The sequence below is a fragment of the Cololabis saira genome, chromosome 15, assembly GCF_033807715.1.
Source record: "Cololabis saira isolate AMF1-May2022 chromosome 15, fColSai1.1, whole genome shotgun sequence".
Taxonomy (NCBI): domain Eukaryota; kingdom Metazoa; phylum Chordata; class Actinopteri; order Beloniformes; family Belonidae; genus Cololabis; species Cololabis saira.
Genome location: NC_084601.1, coordinates 4,249,762 through 4,267,257, shown reverse-complemented (window position 1 = coordinate 4,267,257; position 17,496 = coordinate 4,249,762). Strand labels below are relative to the sequence as shown.

Here is a 17,496-nt window from a genome sequence, read left to right as displayed (position 1 = left end):
GCATTACAGAAAATAAAGAACTTTATCACAATATTCTCATTTTCTGAGACATTCCTGTAAACACAGGTAAAAGCTTCATTAAAGACAAACGTACAGCAGGGTTTCATTAAAGTGTATATTTAAAGATGGCAGAACAGAACAACTATGTAAAAATGTGAACTTTGAAGGTTTAGCGGGTACAGGTGGGGAGGCAAAAATGAAAACCGTTCAGGACAGACGGCACAGAATCATCGGAAAAATGAGAACTCGTAATGAAAAGTTAGCACACAATGGAAAAGGTAAAGGGGGAAACTTTACATCACATTAAGGCTTAATCTGAACTCCGTCCTCTTACAAACCAACGGGAACTCAACGGGCACGACAGTTTCAGGCGTAGTGTAACAACAACATCTCCAACCTCGGACGGTGACGGTCGAGGGGAGAAAAGAAAACTAAAACCAAAAGCAGAGGAAAGTGATTCAGGCAATTCAAAGAAAAGAAAAGCTGCTGAGCAAATAAGTCGCCTTTTGATAGAAAACAGAAGTGAAGCGTGCACACCCAGAACCCAGTTAAATCTACACAGAACATCAGTCACCTGAAAGGAAAAGATTCAGTCACTTTTAACATCAATTTCTTCATTTAGAAAGTAGAAATTAACACAAAATTATAAAACCATATTAAGGTTTTTTCAACTGTTGCTTTATTTTATTTAAGATTTGACCTAATAATGAATTAAAAAATAGAAAACAAATATAAATATGGTGAAGAAATCAGAGTTTTCCCCTGAGCGGACGTTGATGGAGCACATTGTGTCCATCTTTTATTCTACTTATGTTCTTAATTCATCCACAAATGCTGAAAAAATCTTGACCATTTTGAACTGTTTTACACCAAAATTGTGTATAAATGTTGCCACAGTGAGGTCACTGTTGCTCGGCTCCGTCCACACATTCACCCACGTATATGATTACCAGTGGTGTGTGCTTACAAATAAAAGTGTATAAAATACAGGGAGAAAAGCAAATCTACAGCTCTGCCCACAAACTGAAAGGTGTGCCGGAATCGCAACAACACTACGCTTATAACAGGTTAATAAACTATTTATAAGGAGGTTGTTGAAGGGATTTTAAATTCTTTATAGAACACTAAATTAGTTATAATCCATTGGTTAGAAATTAAGGCTTTAATCCTCTGGATCAGTTTTGTACCAACAGTGGGGGTCACATGTTAGCAAGCAAACGTCAATATTAGTCTCTCTAACAAATCGGTTAGAACTAATTATTAGTGTCTTAGAAAGTGTTAATTTGCTAACAACCTCATAACGGTGTATAAATCTTATTGTCAAGTGTTATTTTTCCGGCCATGGTGGGGAGATTTTCATATTTCCTCATTGGTAATTCTAGTTTTAGGGTTTAGCCCTAATTTTTCCTGAAACATTTTTTAAAAGATTGTTATTTTCTACATATATAGAAAGATAAGCTTATTCAAAAAAAAAAAAAATAAAATTATTCTTGCTTCATTTCTGCAGATTTGATGACCACGTTTGTTTTTTATCTCCAGATATTAAAGACGGGGTTAATGATTGCTGTTTCCTGTGTCCGGAGCCAGGATGAAGCCAGATTTTAAGTGTTTTTTTTTAACCTTTTTTAAAGAGCGTGTTCTCAAAGCTAAAAAACTCAAAATCTTAACAAGAATATTTGTCTTATTTCTAGTTAAAATGTCTCATTTTAGTAAAAAAATCTCATTACACTTAAAACAAGACTCATCACTGGAAAAAACAACAATTTTCACCTGTTTCAAGTAGATTTTCACTTGAAATAAGTAGAAAAATCTGCCAGTGGAACAAGATTTTTTTGCTTGTAATAAGAAGATAAATCTTGTCCCACTGGCAGATTTTTCTACTTATTTCAAGTGAAAATTTACTTGAAACAGGTGAAAATTGTCAAATAAGTTATTTTTCTCTTAATGACTCTTGTTTTAAGTGTAATGAGATTTTTTGACTAAAAATGAGACATTTTAACTAGAAATAAGACAAATATTATTGTTAAGATGTGGAGTTTTTGCAGTGTAAGAACCTGTGTAGAATCCCTTACCCGACCTTTAATATGTCTTTTTTTCCCCTCCTGTGTTTTTGCATTAATATGTATCGTACTGACTAACACACGAGCTGTGTGATTTATCTAAAACGGGCATTTCCTCAAGATGTACACGGTGGTGCGTGGAAGTTTGCTGCATATGTTTGGGACCGAGCTGCTTCAACTTCCCAGACCTGAGTTGGTCTGGTTTTCTCCCTGGTACTCTGACCCCTGACCCCCGCTGCTCCGTCCTCCCGGGCCGTCCAAACCATAGACATATATACTGTACGTAGACCCCGCATTGAGTGTTCTTGCCCGCTGCTGCGATACGTCAACGACGCCGCCATATTGGATGTTCAAGACTGCGCTGGAAACTAATACAAGTAAATGGACTTATTTTCATAAAGCGCCTTTCTACAAAGAAATGTACGTTTTACGTCTCATTTATTCATTCACACACGCACTAATATACTTGGGAAACAGTTAGGCCCCAAATATAATATATTTAATTTTCTCAGATGGCAAAAATAAGAACTGTATTGATCCCACATAGGAGTAATTCATGTTATATCAGCTATAGAGAACAAGGTAGTGCCGAAAAACAATATATATCCCCCCTCACAAAAATAAGAAAAATAGAGAAACATATTTTCTCATGAGCAAAGCATATTTTACATAAACATATTTAAAATTTTTCAAGTAACAAAATAACATATTTGAACCATTTTTCAGATTTCTTTCAGTTATTTTGTTGTCTGAAAAATGGTTCAAATATGTCATTTTGTTATTTGAAAAATTTTAAATATGCTTTGTTGATGAGAAAATATATTTCTCTATGTTTCTTATTTTTGTGAGGGGGGATATATATTGTTTTTCGGCACTACCTTGTTCTCTATAGCTGATATAACATGAATTACTCCTATGTGGGATCAATAAAGTTCTTATTTTTGCCATCTGAGAAAATTAAATATATTATATTTGGTGCCTAACTGTTTCCCAAGTATATTAGTGCGTGTGTGAAAGAATAAATGAGACGTAAAACGTACATTTCTTTGTAGAAAGGCGCTTTATGAAAATAAGTCCATTTACTTGTATTAGTTTACAGCGCAGTCTTGAACATCCAATATGGAGGAGACGTTGACGTACGGCTCAGCGCTCGATGGGGCGTCTACTTATAAATGTCTATGGTCCAAACCAACAACACCTCTCCCAAAACCTCCGTCTGGTCAAAGGAAACTCCCGCGCTACAAAGTTAATGATGACATAAAGAAAAAGATGTAAACAGTCACACGTTTTTAGGTGATCATGACCAGCGATGAGGCACTCTGCTTGGCTCGCTGAAACTAAACCCCTGCAGGAAGGGCCCTTTTATTTCTTTTCTTTTTTAATTATTTTTTTTTTTTTGCTTTTTTTGTTTCTTAACACTTAATCACTACTTTTTACACGCAGTTGTTTTACTTCTGTCTCGAAACCTTAGCAGCAGAAAAAAGTACAATCTCTACAATCTGTGGAAAAAAAGGAGGCAGGGCATAAAAATTCACATTCAAATTCATTCTTTTAACAAAACTTTGAGCCCCCCGCGCGCGCGTGTAGAATTATTGCATTCACTGTTCTATTTGCAGTCATACGAAAAGAAAAAATTATCAAAAACAATCACAAAGAGAAAAAATTAAATGTAAATCAAAGAACTGCATATTTAGAGGTCACCACAATGATCCAATATATTACCATCATTTTAGAGATTTTTCTTTATAGAACATATTTACAAAAGCAGGCCAATTTCCTTCGTTTTACAATCCGTGGAAAAAGAAGGGGTGGAGGAGGAAATAAAGGAGGAGATGATGGCGATAGAAAGGTTAATATTACAGATGTGCGTGGATGGTGACGTTCCTCCATGCCGCATACGCCGCTTTGTACACGCGTCAGGAACAAAGTCCTCTCTCCTCCTCTCTCATGTCCCACAGAACGAGGTCGATGGTTCTTTGGTGCAAAATGTTCCTTGTCACCCCCCCCCCCCCCCCCCCCCCACGTTTCCCCTTCACCTGATTCCCCGGGACTGACGAGCAGTTCATTAACTTACTGCCAAAATCAATCAATCAACGCTGAACCAAACAGAGCAGTCCTATGCCTTCCCACACATTCAAGTACAAAGTAAAAAAACAACAAAAATAAAACATTAACAACCCCAAAAAAACACCAGAGAGGGAAAAAAAACAAACCAAAAGCAAGACTGATGTCTTCAGGGTAGAACAGAGAATTGTGAACCAGGTTTGACCTCCGGACCACACGAGGGCGCTCCAATGAAGCTCAGAGCGCTGCGAGGCCCGCGCCCCCCGTGCTCTTCTTCATTGGTTGCTAGAGGTTTTTCTTCACGTTTTGGGTTCAACATCAGTTATTTTTTCGGGAGTTTCTTGCCCTTTTTAAGGGCGAGCTTGTTCTTGACGTGTCCTCGCTTCCTCTTGGCGGTCTGGTGAGGAGGACGAGAGGAAGAAAGAAAAGAAAAGGAAATGTCAGCCCATCAACAACAACATTAAATCATTCAAAAAACATTGTGAAGTGATGGTTTTAAAGAGAAATGCACATCTTGCACAAATAATGATAAATGGGAGCTGATCAATGGAGCTAGGTTTATAAGCAGTACTGGAGTTGAGGGGGATGAGGGGGGACGGCATCCCCCCCTGAAACATTTAGAGTCATCACCAGAAAAATAACTTATTTGACAATTTTCACCTGTTTTTTTTTTTTTTTTTTTTATTTATTTAGCACAATCAGTATCATATAAATAAACAACATGAACAATCAACATTACTGGGATGTGCAAAGGGGAGGTATGAAACCCAAGAGGGCTTATATGAAAACCTCACCCAACATATTCAAATATCAAATTTATTACAGTTTAAAAACAACATAGGAAAATAATTGAACAGTAATGAGAAATAAGTAGAAAAGTGTAGAGATTAAACAGTATATAAGAAAAAAAAAATAGGAATACGTACATAAATGAATAAAACAAAACAAAAATAATGAATAAGCTCATAAGGAGAGAGAGAGAGAGAGGGGCGAGAGAGAGAGAGAGAGAGAGAAAAAAAACACAACAATAATTATCTTAAGTTTGATGATATATGGTTTGACTGATGAGGTACTTTTTGAGAGCCTTTTTAAATGAAGTTAAGTTAATAATTTCTTTCAGATAGTCAGGTAGTTGATTCCAGAGACGTGGACCTTGATAACGAATTGAAAATTGCCCAAGAGCAGTTCTAAAGAAGGCAGTGTGGAGGTTGGAAGAGCTTCGTGTCTGGAAGCTATGGACTTGGTTGTTGGACATAAATATGTGAGAGAAACTACAAGGTAAAATATTCATTCTATGCTGAAACACAAATAAACAAATCTGATACACATTGATATCATAGACATTCATGAAATTAAGTTCTTGAAATAGTGGACCTGAACTTGCATGTGGCTCAGAGTATGTAACCATTCTAACAAATCGTTTCTGTAAAGTAACAAGGTGTTTGAGGTTTGTTTTGTAAGTGCTTGCCCATACAAGATTGCAATAAGTTAGAAAAGGATATATTAAAGTTAAAACATAAAGAAAATGTTTCAAGTACATTTTCACTTGAAATAAGTAGAAAAATCTGCCAGTGGAACAAGATTTATCTTCTCATTACAAGCAAAACAATCTTGTTCCACTGGCAGATTTTTCTACTTATTTTAAGTGAAAATCTACTTGAAACAGGTGAAAATTGTTGTTTTTTCCAGTGATGAGTCTTGTTTTAAGTGTAATGAGATTTTTTTTACTAAAATGAGACATTTTAACTAGAAATAATACAAATATTCTTGTTAAGATTGTGAGTTTTTGCAGTGATCCATTTGACTTATCCTGTGAAGGACAGAGTCATATTGATAAGTTCAGAAAAGTGTTTTTTATTGTTGTGTTTTGATGTATTTGATGTAAGTCCAGTGGATATTTAAAGCTTACAGAAGGCTGCATTTAACTGCTGCTATGTCATTCCTGCAGTATTTCTGCAGGTGTTTTGGTCACTGCTATTATTTGTAATATATTATATTATTTGTAATCAGCACAAATTATCTGTCTCCATATGATCAAATCCACCATCCCCCCTGATATACCTTTACACCTTGAGTACTGGTTACACAGCTAGTTTTGTTATAAGGTTTTTAGCTGGCATTAATGGATTTAAGATGACAATGGGGAGAAGAAGAAACAGGAATGTTTTGGACAGATAAGAAGAACGTTTCCCGTTCACAGATGAGATCTGATATGTGCTATCGATAAGCCGTTTGTTTCTCTGACTGTGATCGCCATCGATAACCCTGACACTAAAGGTCGATGCAGAGGCAGATGTTTATCAGGAATCAGTGCAGCTGATTCAGGATTTTCTTTATTTCTCTGTCCATATGATAATAAACTGTATAACAGCTTCAAATAACAAACCATACATAACACGTGCTTAACTCAAAAACTTAAAAGTTTATCTCTCTCTCTAATCAGCATTTAGAATAACATGTTTTTTGTAATAATCAAACAAAAACATTTATATAACAACGATTCATGCTGGGCGGTATGACCAAAAATTTATATCACGATATTTTTCAAAATTATATCGGTTTCACGGTATATCACGGTATTTTTTTTTTCATGCACAACTGGGTGTTAACCACATTTTCTAATGATTTGGAAAGGAATTGCTGCAGTAAATTGGCTTAGAATGGCCTATTTTACTGTCATGAGGAGGAAATATTGTAGAAAAACATCAATGTCCACACTAGTATAAATACAGGTTTGCATGGCCTCACAATGAGGTGGCAGCACTTATGATTCTAAATGTATTTTGCCAATTTTTTCACCGTTGCATGAATCAAATAAATTTGATTTAGGCATGCTTTTCAGAGAAAAAAAATATTTTACAAAATTACAAGGTAGAAAATATTTATTGAACATAAAAAACTGAACATTTTTTAATTTCCCAGCATTGTTGTTTTGGTTCCACCTCCTGGTGAATGTTAGGTAAAATTCTTATGTGGTTACTTTTTGGTTGGCCAACGATTTATGTTTGTGGTGCAACAGTTACGGGAGCGGCCAGTCTATTTCCTTATATTACAACGCCGTTATTAATTGTTCGGTTTTTTTCCCACTTATTCCACCGAACACCGAAAGTGTTTTTTTTTTTACATTTTCGGCCGAACAATTTCGGTTACCGAACAATCGGTGCATCACTACTGCTAACCAGTCCCCTCACAAACAGTGTCCAGCGGCGCGGCGGAACGTAGCGCCGCGCGGCGTTCCCTACGTGGTGTACGCTACTGTACATACTCACCGGTATTACGGTATATGAAAAATTCATATCATCAGAAAAATAAACACCGGTATTCGGTATGAACCGGTATACCGCCCAGCACTACATTCAATGTTCTGAATCCTGCTATTGGACCCATTCACACAGACAGGAAGTGGAACAGATGGTCCAATAGTGCAGCCAGAACCACCAGCTGAAGACTGGACATGGATTCAGGAGGAACCGCGCGTGGAGAGGCAGCGGGAGCAGCCGGAGCAGAGCGTCAATTTGCAGTTGAAAAATCTGAACTTTATGCAAATGAGCAGCGGCGACGCCGAGGCAGCGTCCAATCACAGAACGGGATTCCTGAAGAGAGAAGCCTCAATGCAGATTGTACTTTCATGTTCACCAGTGATTCCCAACCTGTGGGCCGCGGAGGTATTGCAAGTGGGCCGCCAAATAATTTCCAAAAAAGTATATTTTTTATATAAAAATATACAGAATAATGTTTTAAATGTTAAAACTCAGTTATGTTTAAAATGATATTGAAAATGTTTAAATATTATTTTCATTATTTTGTTTTGTTTTCCTTCAAGTATTAGACATGTGACAAGCAAATGAGCGATAGGAACTTTTGTCGTTATCGGTCGGACCACTTTGCAGCGGGACTGCATTGCACTTGACTTATTTACGTTTGATGCTGATACCTGAAACTGGAGTATAAAGATGGATAGCTGGCTAGCAACAGGGAGAATTAAAAAGTTCGGAGGTGGGCCGTGAACATTTTTGAGACGTAAAAGTGGGCCCTGAGTTGGAAAAGGTTGGGAACCACTGATGTACACAAACGTACACTCATTCACATGCGTACAGGAGCAGAGCTGTGCACTAACACACGATTTTATTTGCTACATCGATCCAACGCAAAATAATTAAAAACCGTGTTTATTAATGACAAAACACAGGTTAAACATCATGACCAAATCCGCTGGGACCCGGTGTGTCAGTGTTCACCGCAGACAGACTGCAGCTTCGCCTGAATTATGGTTCTGCGTTAACTCGACGGCGTAGGGAACGCGTTGGTGTGACGCGGAACCATAAATCAGCCTTCACCGGGACCAACGATGATGGTTGATGTTGATCCAGGACCAAACTTGTTGAGGAGCATCAAACTCACTCTTATCTACGTGGAAATAACGCTAAAATATAAAGAAGGTTCCCAAAGTGTGATCTATGGTGAAATAGGAAACTGAAGATGTGCAGCTATGAGTAGGTCCATATCGCCCAGCCCTATATCAGATGATTTTTGACGCTTTCAGTGTGAACGCAGGGTTAAACAGTTCAGGAGGGTTAACCTTCCCCCGCAGCTGCTGATCCCCAACAGGACTGCTGCAAACTGCAACAGACAGCACGCTCTGCCCTTTCCTCTTCATATCAAGAGCACAACAACCTATATTTAGTATCTAGAGGTGCAACGGTACAGCACATCCTCCGATCAATCCGCTGACCTCTAACTGACGGCAGACTCGCTGCAGCGTTCTGTCAGCACTTTAATGAGCTCGTCTGTGACGACAGGGGGATGCAGCACGGAGGAAGCTGCAGGATTTACAAACTTTAATCTAACATTCACAATCTGGTCCTCGAGAACTAAAACTGATCTTCCAGTTGAACCGACTCTGAACGAGACCGAGACGGTGAAGCAGGTGGAAACAGAGTTAGGCCCAATCCCCCCCTAGTCCTACTTTTCAGTCCTACCCCTAAATTGTGCACGTTCCCGTGAGGGTAGTGGTGTCCCAATTCCTCTCTGCATGTAGGGCTAGTGGACATAACGAGGGCTAGTGTGTATGAATCTAACCCTTCACAGCGAGGGATTTCAGATTCTGACTCGCTGACCGAGGGCTAGAGAAATTTCCCAGAATGTTTTACGTCATCATTTGCAGACTGAATCAAACAAAAAAACATGGGGGACATTTCAAATTTTTAGTCAATAAAATCAATATTTTGAGTTAGTTTCTGCATAAAAATGCGTTTTGATTACATTTCTAGAGACAAATATATATTTTACTTTCATAATATTCATTCAGTGAATGTACATAATCACTCGCTTGGTTGTTGTTGCGAAGATCTCGCCAGAATAAAGGCTGATTTATGGTTCCGCGTTACACCAACGCAGAGCCTACGGCGTAGGTTACGCGGCGACGCGCACTGTACGGTGTAGGCTACGCCGTAGGCTCAATTTAATGCAGAACCATAAATCAGCCTTTATTCTGGCGAGATCTGAAAAAACTTTGCAACAACGACCAAGCGAGTGATTATGTACATTCACTGAGTGAATATTATGAAAGTAAAATATATATTTCTCGCTAGAAATGTAATCGAAACGCATTTTTACTCAGAAACTAACTCAAAATATTGTTTTCAATCTGATCCCGCAAAAATCCGTGAAATGCCCAGGACTGCTTACGTACCTGAACGTAAACCACGCAGTGACGTAGCAAGTGGTGTCCCAATCCCTAGGGAAGATTACAAGGGCCCTACGCCTGTGGCTTCATTTTGAGGGTGAAGTGGTAGTGAGTAGGGTGAACATTGGGATTGGCCCTAAAACTCAAAACCCGAGTCACCATCACGGTTTTTTCCAGGAGGCTCCTTTTGTAAAACAATAGAGCATCTTTACATGAACCAAACAGTCGAGCTTCTAAAGCCAGTGGACCGGATGACGTAAGAACAAATAGGGCTGGGCGATATATCGAGATTTTAATATATATCGATATATTTTCAAATGCGATATGGTACGAGACAATATCGCTTATATCGATTAAAACTTCTTTTTTTTTTCATGATTTTGATATCGCTTGTTTTGTGACAAATTGACTTGAATGTTTTATTTGAGATTTGCACAAATGTTTTGTTATTTGCACAACTGTCAACCTCAGTGGAAAAGTCTGCCTGTTACTGTCTACATTGTATTAATTGCACAGTGTATTTTAATTTAATTGTTATGCAGGAAAGGGATATTTGTTTTATTTTATTCAAGAAGCATTTTTATTCTATATATGCAGGCAGTTTATTTTTATTTCATTTGTTTTATACATGTTGATATTGTGCAGACCTCTGTTAATAAAGGAACCTGTGTGACATTTGGCAGGAGGCTTTGTATTAAAACTGACTGTTTTTTTAAGGGTTTGCCTCAGAAAAAAATGAAGCTAACAGAGATGCTAACAGAGATGCTATGCTATAATGCTTTGGGGGAAACCCCAATTATGGCACAGAAAAAATATCGATACATATATCGAGTATCACCATTCAGCTAGAAAATATTGAGATATGACTTTTGGTCCATATCGCCCAGCCCTAAGAACAAACCATCACTTCCAAACCCAGCACAACGGTTCCCCCTCGTACCTTCTTTGACGTGTACTTCTGCTTGGGCACCAGGCTGCGCAGCTTGTGGTCCAGCGGCTCCCGGTTGTCCAGATTCTTCACCTTGTAGATCCGGACCAGCCAGTGCTCCGACGTGAACGCCTCCTCCAGGTGATGGAACTTGATGTCCTTGTTTCCGATCTCGGCGTTGCGCGTCCGGTCAAAGCCGGGAGGCGTCCTGAAGTCCAGCTACGGGGAAGAGAAAAGCTTTGTTTACTAATGTGTGTGTCAGCTTCAGCAGATTCAGGGAGTTTCAGGGAAATTACTTTATTGCATGAGATTCAGTAAATCTACAACCAGCAGCTGGTTAAGCTTAGTATCGTAGAAACACTTTTCAACAGTCTAAGACAGGAGTCGGCAACCCAAAATGTTTTAGAGCCATATTGGACCAAAAACAACGTCTGGAGCCGCAAAAAATGAAAAGTCTTGTTATTTGCCTTAGAATGAAGGCAAATGGCGAAAGGTGAAATGTTGAGAAAAAAGTCAAAATGTTGAGAAAAAAGTCGAAATGTTGAGAAAAAAGTTGAAATGTTGAGAAAAAAGTCGAAATGTCGAGGAAATAGTCAAAATGTCGAGATTAATGTTGAAGTACAATCTCTGGAAAAAAAATGGAAATGTTGAGAAAAAAGTCAAAATGTCGAGAAAAAAGTCAAAATTTCAAGAAAAAAGTCAAAATGTCGGGAAAAAAATTGAAATGTTGAGAAAAAAATCGAAATGTTGAGAAAAAAGTTGAAATGTCGAGGAAATAGTCAAAATGTCGAGAAAAAAATCGAAATGTTGAGAAAAAAGTCGAAATGTCGAGAAAAAAGTTGAAATGTCGAGATTAATGTTGAAGTACAATCTCGGGAAAAAAGTGGAAATGTTGAGAAAAAAAAGTGGAAATGTTGAGAAAAAAGTCAAAATGTCAAGAAAAAAGTCAAAATTTTAAGAAAAAAGTCAAAATGTTGAAAAAAAAGTCAAAATTTCGAGAAAAAAGTCAAAATGTCGAGATTAAAAAGGAAAACGAAAAAGGAAGAAAAAAGAGGAAAAAAAGAAAAAAAGAAGAAAAAAAGAGAAAAAAGAAAATAAAAGGTCAAACATTTTTGAAAAAGCTCCAGGAGCCACTAGGGCGCCGCTAAAGAGCTGCATGAGGCTCTAGAGCCGCGGGATGACGACCTCTGGTCTAAGATGTACTGACAACTGTATTTAGTATTTAGTATTTAGTACTGACAAGTGTATATTTAGTATTTAGTACTGACGACTGTATTTAGTATTTAGTACTGACGACTGTATTTAGTAACCTCTGGACAGAAACAGGCTGATCTTTCAGTCAGAATGATGAACTGACAGGATGATGTAAGTGGCTGGAAAAGCCTGAGTGATATCGCGCTCAGCAGGAATTTAAGTAGGAAGCATAAAATATGGAAACTGTTCTCTCTATTGCAGCTAAAATATGATACATTTTCAATGCTTTAGTTTGACAGATTAAAACAGACCACTGGACCTCGGTTATAAAGAATTAACAGTATGTTTGACAGCGAAGAGCCACTTCCCTCCAACACATGGAGTTGTTACTCTCACGTGTTGTTTTGCTCTAAAAGCCGGTGACTAACCGCTGGTCCTTCAGACTGATGCTGCATCTTTTCCACTTCTGTTCTCACGGTAAAAACCTTCATTTATATGATCTTTTCTCCCTGACATGTGCTTTTAGTCTCCACATTTAGTTTCCCTCTGCAGCCATTACCTAAAGTTACAGTATCTCTGCACTGGCTCTCGGAAAAGTAAGGGCTATAAAAATATGATTGCTCGTTTGAATGTAAAAGATTACAGGTTCTTCTGAAATAAATTCTTCCCTGCAAATTATGAAACATGGAAGTTAGAGTTTAATCTCGGCACACCACTATAAACTGCATTCTCAATTTTTGAAGACAAAGTGCAGCCTGAGGCCCCGTTTCCACGTAGTAAAAACGGTGGTGTTTTCATGCGTTTTGGCCGTTCGTTTACACGAAAACGAAGCTCAAAGTCACCAAAAACAATAATTTCTGAAAACTCCGGCCAAAGTGGAGATTTGCAAAAACTCCGTCTTCACGTTTGCTTGTAAACAGAGAGAAACGGACATTTAGGCTTCAGAACGTCACATTATGAGACAGAAACGTCACCGGTGTCATGAGTAAGACCTGCGTTTACAATTAGTTTGGCCACCGTCAATATTTTCTTGTATTTTACCTGTTTTATATTCTAAAGTCACACTTAAAAGTAACTCCACTTCTCTGTCCCTCCAAAAAGAAAAATAGAGAAACATATTTTCTCATCAACAAAACATATTTAAAATTTTTCAAGTAACAAAATAACATATGTGAACCATTTTTCAGATAATAAAATAACATTTGAACCATTTTTCAGACAATAAATAACATTATTATTTTTGTGAGGGGGATATATATTGTTTATCGGCACTACCTTGTTCTCTATAGCTGATATAACATGAATTACTCCTATGTGGGATCAATAAAGTTCTTATTTTTGCCATCTGAGAAAATTAAATATATTATATTTGGTGCCTAACTGTTTCCCAAGTATATTAGTGCGTGTGTGAATGAATAAATGAGACGTAAAACGTACATTTCTTTGTAGAAAGGCGCTTTATGAAAATAAGTCCATTTACTTGTATTAGTTTACAGCGCAGTCTTGAACATCCAATATGGCGGCGTTGACGTATCACAGCAGACTTAGGGGGACATTTTATCAACAATTGGGGCCTCTTCCATTCAGCTTCCAGCTAGTTGGAGAGGTGGACCGTGCAAGGCCCTACTGTTCATCCGGAAAGAACCATGGAGTTTTGTTTTCATTGTATTCAATCGATTTTAACTATGATGCAAACTTGAGGGATTTCAGCCATTTTTCAATAAGCTTCATCCTCCCCAGTGACCGATGAGCGACTGCGGTGCAAACTAATCACTGCTACGACAGCTGCCTGCGCTGTGATAGAGTGCAAAAACAGTCTGCTTCATCTTTGTTTTTTATGTCAGTGGGATATTTAATACTTTGAAAACATCAATTTGAGACTTAGTGAGACAAACTGAGGTCCTACTTTAGATAACTTAAGATTTTGTAGGGCCCAGTGCAAACAATGACTAATATTACTGATACCAGAATATGAAATAACTGGTACAGTGTAACTAATGAAGAGAGCAGTGTCTGGAAAGTTAGTTTTTGCAAAATGGAGAAGAAAATGCTCATGTTCGCCAGCAGGAAACATGCCATACAGGTTATTAGGGCCCGAGCACTTACAGTGCGAAGGCCCCTTTGTATCTGTAGGAATTTTTATTATTCTTTATTCTTTCTTCAGACGAAATAAGGGCCTTTTTTCCCCCTAAATGTGCCCCAAAAGTCAACAAACTTTACATGCAAGCCAGGCCTGGCGAAAAATTTGATATTTAATGGTTTCCATTAATGGGCGTGGCAAAATGGCTCAACAGCGCCCCCTAGAAAACTTTGTGCCTCAAGCCCCACGATACGGTTTGACGTACATGCACGAAAATCGCTACACACCTGTATCACGTAATTTTGGTGAAATTTATGCCATTCCTTCGGCAGTTAATACGGCCCGAACCGTAACGTGCACCCAGGTGTGTTATACATCAAAATGCATCTCCATCCTGCAACGACACGCATTACTTTTCTCTTTCAAAAGCGTTACCGTGGCGTCGCTAGACGCCAGAAAGCGCGCCCTCCCTTCATCTGGTTGGTTCAGACAGAAAAAACGTTGTGCCTCAAGCCCCATAATACGGTTTGACGTACATGAACGAAGATCGGTACACACCTGTATCATGTCACAACTTAAAGAAAAGTCTCTTGGCGCCATGGCCGAAACCGAACAGGAAGTCGGCCATTTTGGAATTAATCGTGTCACTTTGGCGCAATTTATGCCATTCCTTCGGCCACTCCTTCGCCCGAACCGTAACGTGCACCCAAGTGTGTTATAGCTTAAAATGTGCATCTCCATCCTGCGACGACGCGCATTACTTTTCTCTTTCAAAAGCGTTACCATGGCGACGCTAGATGCCAAAAAGCATTCATCTGATTGGTCCATATTTGATAGTTCTCCAAAAGTCACCAAATTTTGCACCAAGCCAGGCCTGGCGATAAATTTGATATTTCATGGTTTGCATTAATGGCCGTGGCCTAACGGCTCAACAGCGCCCCCTAGAATACTTTTCTCTGCCATAACTTTTGAATGGTTTAACATAGAGAGTCGTGGGTGGTGTCATCGGACTCGGTTTTGAGTCCTTGACCATAATTGGTGAAAATTAGCCCCGCCCCTTCTTCTGATTGGTTGTCCCTATTTCCTGCTATAACATTTGAATGGTTTGATATAGGAAGTCGTGGGTGTTCATTTCTGATATGCTTATGGGGGACGGTGGCCGTGAGTGCGAGGGCCCGTTCATCACTGCTTGCAGCTTTAATTTTGATTTTATATTGCAGGATTGACAACAATGTTATTAAATTAAACTTTATATAGGTACACGCCCTTTCAAGGACTCCAATCTGACCATGAGGAGGAAGATGCTGCAGCATCCGAAAGTGAAGACGGGGAGAAACATTTACACACATTAAATGTAAGGTCTGAACTACCAGTTTAATGTCCGACCTCGCCACACGTGCTTCACATATCCACATTAAACTTGCATAGGTCACGGACACAGAATAACTTTGTTACCTCATAGAATTTACCTGAATTTCCCAAGTTATACTTTAAACACGAGCGCAGGACCGAAGGTTGAGGAAAAATGAGGCAACTAACAATTCTATGTGATGGAATTTGACAGTAACATGGGAAAATGTTTTCATGGAGCAATAAAGTGATAAAATGGACTAATATCAACCAGGGACCTGTGGTACGCTCTAACAACTACAGGGGATATCTGTGATATTAATCCAGTCTAATCAATCCAGAGTAATCTGAGTAATTCAGTAATTTGTAGTACAGGGATCTAATTAAAAAGTGTCCTCTAGTTCCCTTTTCTGCCTCTTTCCTGGTGTAATTACAGCAGTCCTGGACAGGATTACATTATAATAGCCTATAGCCAAATATATAATATTTTTAGCAAATAAAAAGAAAGAAATGAGTCAGCATTAAGCTTGAGGAGACTTATAAGAGGCAGGAAGCCGAGCGGAGCAGCAGCGATGGGATGGAGGACGAGCGTAAGCAGCTTTCCGTCTTACATCCTCCTCAAACCCCAGTCTGCTGGAAAAAACCTTTACAGAAAACCAGCCATTCAGTTACACTTACTGTTACCATGGCAACTAAAGCCTAGAGTCTAAATGTCATTTTCAAGTTTTGCCACTTGTCAAAGAGTGTCCAGTGCGCTGAGCATAATAAAGATCATGGGTTTATATTTTTAATACTTGTCCTGAGCCCAGAGTGGGTTCACGTCAGGAAAACGGTACATATTATCATTTGTTTATGCATTTTTAACTGTGTTACTTATCACTAGGGCTGTGCGATTAATCGATTTTAAATCTAAATCGGATTTATTAATCACAATCAATGTTAAAAAAAGGAAAATGGATTTTCCTTGTTTGCAGCTGGCTGCATTACAGACAGAGCTCGTCTAGTCATCTTTGTTTGGTCAAGAAAATTGTAAATGTTGTCACTTTACTAACTTCATTCCCAATGGGGAAATTTGTTTGCTATTTTTCTTTAAAAATGAAGATAAAATATTTGAAACAATTTATTCCATTGTCTTTTGTAGTTTTACCAAAAAAATCGAAATCGGGTTTTCAGAGAAAAAAATTGGAATTTTATATTTGTCCAAAATCGCCAAGCCCTACTTTTCACCGTGTCTTCAAACAACACTGTCAGACCGGTGATGGAGAGTTCCAAAAAAAGAAGCATTCAGTTCCAATCCCCCCCTAGTCCTACTTTTCAGTCCTATCCCTAAATTTTGCACGTTCCCGTGAGGGTAGTGGTGTCCCAATTCCTCTTTTCACCAGGGGTAGTGGAGAAAACGAAGGGTAGGGGGCATGAATCTAACCCTACAGAGCAAGGGTTTTCAGATCGTCACTAGCTGATATAGGGCTAGAGAAATTTCCCAGAATGCTTTTTTCCGTCGTCATTTGCAGACTGAATAAAAAAAAAAAACATGTTGGACATTTCTTATTTTTCAGTGAATAAAATCAATATTTTGAGTTAGTTTCTGCATAAAAATTCGTTTTGATTACATTTCTAGCGAGAAATATATATTTTACTTTCATAATATTCACTCAGTGAATGTACATAATCACTCGCTTGCTCGTTGTTGCGAAGTCTTTTTCAAACCTCACCAGAATAAAGGCTGATTTATGGTTCCACGTTACACCAACGCAGAGCCTACGGCGTAGGTTACGCGGTGACGCGCGCCGTACCTTACGCTGTAGGCTCTGCTTCGATTTAACGCGGAACCATAAATCAGCTCTGGAGCCGGCAGGTGGTTCTCATCCCGAAATTTTCAGAGCAAATTTCTTAACAGGCGTAGCTACAACTGTTAGATTTCATCTATTAAACCAACATTTATCTTCCTAAATGATTTATTTCAGCCAGCAGTAATTCTCCACAGAGCTGCAGGTTTCTCCCCCGGGACGACGGCGCAGGTTGACCCGGTCATGAGCTGCTGCTGCTGCTGCTGCTGCTGCTCCGAGCCGGCGGCTCTTCTCCAAAAACATCGGGTCAAATTTCTTAACAGGCGTTATTTGGATAAACTGAGCCC

General features: G+C 38.7%; 1 pseudogene; it reads right to left on the bottom strand.

Moving 5' to 3' along the window:
* Positions 1–4,093: 4,093 nt before the first annotated feature.
* LOC133461393 (dolichyl-diphosphooligosaccharide--protein glycosyltransferase subunit STT3B-like) overlaps positions 4,094–17,496 on the bottom strand; it is a 27,414-nt pseudogene continuing 14,011 nt past the window's right edge.